The following is a 3,715-nucleotide window of genomic DNA, read 5'->3' on the forward strand; positions in this document are numbered from 1 at the left end:
AGGAAGCGCAAAGGGAAAAACTTTCCTCTCAAGGTGGGCGGGGCCTGGGTCAGGGGGCGGGGCACTGAGGTGCCATAGGGAGGACAGAGGGGAAAATCCTTCCCCTGCAGGTGGGCGGGCCTGGGTCAGGGGGCGGGGCACTGAGGTGCCTTAGGGAGGACAGAGAGGAAATTCCTTCATCTGCAGGTGGGTGGGGCCTGTGTCAGGGGGCGGGGCCCTGAGATGCAGTTGGAAGGACAGAGGGGAAAATCCTTCCTCTGCAGGTGGGCGGGGCCTGGGTCAGGGGGCGGGGCCTGAGATACAGTAGGGAGGATAGAGGGAAAATTCCTTCCTCTGCAGAGCCTCTGTAGGTGGGCGGGGCCTATGTCAGAGGGCGGGGCCTCAAGTAGGGCAGCGTGGGACTGGAGCTGCAGCCTGAGAGACAGGCTGGGAAAGGTGAGAGGGAGGGGAAGGGTTAAATCACAGGGGTAAAGAACAGACATGAAAGGGAAGAAGACAGAAAAGAAGAGACACAAAGAGACAATGACATACAAGAGAGAAATACATAAGAGGGAAAAGAAAGATGAGGGAGAGAGAGAGAGAGAAAAGAGAGAGAGAGAGAGAGAGAGGATAGAGAGAGCAAAGAGAGAGAGAGAGGAAAGAGAGAGAGCAAGCAAAGAAAAAGAGCGCGAGCAAAGAAAGAGAGCGCGAGCAACGAAAGAGAGCGCGAGCAAAGAAAGAGAGCGCGAGCAAAGAAAGAGAGAGCGAGCAGAGAGAGAGAGAGAGAGCGGGGAAAGAGTGAGCAAAGAGAGAGAGAGCAACCAAAGAAAGAGAGAGAGAGAGCAACCAAAGAGAGAGAGAGCGACCAAAGAGAGAGAGAGCGACCAAAGAGAGAGAGAGAGAGAGAGGGACCAAAGAGAGAGCTGGAGAGAGGGACCAAAGAGAGAGCTGGAGAGAGGGACCAAAGAGAGAGATGGAGAGACCGACCAAAGAGAGAGAGAGAGAGAGAGAGAGCGACCAAAGGGGGAGAGATCGACCCCAGAGGGAGAGAGAGAGTGACCAAAGGGGGAGAGGGGAGAGGGGAGAGGGGAGAGAGGAGAGGGGAGAGGGGAGAGGGGAGAGGGGAGAGGGGAGAGGGGAGAGGGGAGAGAGGAGAGAGGAGAGAGGAGAGAGGAGAGAAAGAGATCAGAGGGACCAGAGAGAGGCAGGAGCAGAGAGAGAGTGGGGGATAGAGAGAGAGAGTGGGAGAGAGAGAGAGAGAGAGAGAGAGAGAGAGAGAGAGAGAGAGAGAGAGAGAGAGGGGGAGGGACGGGGGAGGGGGGCAGAGAGGGAGGGAGGGGGGAAGGGGGGCAGAGAGAGAGAGAGCAGAGACATGAGCGGGCCCTGAATTTTCATTGCCCAGGGCCTGCACTTGTCTAGCTACGCCACTGGTTGAGCGACTTTGGAAGTTCCTGTTGTAATTGACAACTATAGCACCCACGCTAAAGTGCAGTTCCTACACAGACTCGGGTACCCACTATACTGCCTGGGACTTACCCTTACATATATGGTTTTGCTTATCCTCTTTAGGGAATCACTGGTTTAGACCATGTTTCCTTCAGCAAAAAATTCTGCCTGGAGCCCAAATTGATCTGCCCCAGCCCTTGACAGTCCAAGCAGCTTAAAAAAGATTTTTTGTTGTAATATATGCAGCGTTTAATTACCTTTATTGAAAACCAATTACCTAAACTGCCACCAATTTGTTCTCCCATGATTAATTGGCAAAATCCGGTTTCCCAGGGTTCATGTAATGGCTGCTTTTCAGTTTCAATCAATCCTTCAGTCAATGTAACTCAGCAGCTACAATGTATCCTGATATTACTAAGGTAACATCTATTGTTACAGTTTGCAGCTTAAACTGCTGGGAATATTTGCAACAAATTATCAAACAGTAAAGTGTTGCAAATATCTTGCACTGCTGGAGAGCTGTGCTAAACCTGCTATAGAAATCAAAGGATGCTCAGTATATTAAAACGCATTAAAAGTTGAATTTAAAAAAAAGGGTAATATTATCTAATACTACAGAACTGATTTTTTTTAAACACATGTAGGATATTGCATAAATTGCTTCTTTAAAATGCAAACCCTATACTATTTGTCTCCTATTCTGGCAGTTGACTTTAATAGTCATTTGGACATTATGAGTATTTAGTGTAGCCACTAGGATATAGGGCTTTTGCTATGGTTTTAATACGTTTGTTATGCACTTCAGAGTTTTGTAATGTATTCAATTATGTGTGAGGGACGGTCACATATTTATACATTCAGCACAAGCATGTTAACAATTTATTGATTCATTTATATATAATAATTTTAATAGCTTTAATAAAATATACTTTTAATTGGTAATTATTTTCTTTGACAGGAGTTATTCTGAGTGCTCCAATATTAGCCACTGGCCAGGCTTTTCCTTATCTTTTTGGGGTCCAATCATTCTTATGTTTTGTGACACCTTTTTAAGCTTAGAGCAGTCTTTCCTGTTTAGCATTGTAGTTTGGGTCATAATTCAATTTAGCTCGTTGAAGGCACAACATTCTATTATAACATTACTGATATATATATATATATATATATATACACACACACACACACACACACACACACACACACACACACACACACACACACACACACACACACACACACACACACACACACACACACACACACGTTTTGGACTGTTTGTGCCTGTTCTTTGTGTTTAATACATTTTTTTGCATTATACCTTTGAGTGCTGTTCTTGTCTCCTTGTGGGACACCATGTTCACTATTCATCCCTTTTGAACAAGCACCTACTTACACCTAGCCTTTGAAGTGCCTGCTGCTGCCTATCTATCTATCTATCTATCTATCTATCTATCTATCTATCTATATATACACATATACATACATATACACATACATATACACATACATATACACATACATATACACACACACACATACATATACACACACATACATATACATACATACACACACACACACACACACACATACATATACATACATATACACACACACACACACATACATATACACACATATATACACACACACATACATATACATACATATACACACACACACACACACATACATATACATACATATACACACATATATACACACACACACACACACAGCCCCTGCAATTGACCGCTCCCTGCGGTCTCTAGGGAGTGGGAGCTGGGGGCGTAGTTTGAGCGGGAGGCTTTCGTGATGTCCCCCCCCCCCCCAAACTGTCGGTCCCTCTCCCCCCTGTCGGTGCCTCTCCCCCTGTTGGTCCCTCTCCCCCCCCTCCCGGAGCCCCACTCCTCTCCCCCCCCTCCCGGAGCCCCCTCCTCTCCCCCCCTCCCGGAGCAGGGGCAGCCTGCGAAACGGGCACCAGTGGAGGAGGAGGGGGGGTGGCGCTATGCACGGCTGCACAGACAGGGTGACCGCCTCCCCGTAGCCGCCTCCTTTCCCTTCTCATTGGCTGACTGCCGCACCACGTGACGCGTCAGCGCTTCTGATCACAAGAAGCTTGCAGCATCGGCCGGCTGACGCGTCACAGCATGCAGTCAGCCATGTTTGAAGGAGCCAGCGGGGACCTTCAAACTGGAGGAAAGGAGCTGGTGGCCCGTGGCCGCGCGTGCCGCCGACCGCAGCGGGTTCGCAGCCTAAGTCATGTGAATGTGCTCACAAGTGATAATCT

Source organism: Ascaphus truei, chromosome 5 (assembly GCF_040206685.1).
Source record: "Ascaphus truei isolate aAscTru1 chromosome 5, aAscTru1.hap1, whole genome shotgun sequence".
Classification (NCBI taxonomy): domain Eukaryota; kingdom Metazoa; phylum Chordata; class Amphibia; order Anura; family Ascaphidae; genus Ascaphus; species Ascaphus truei.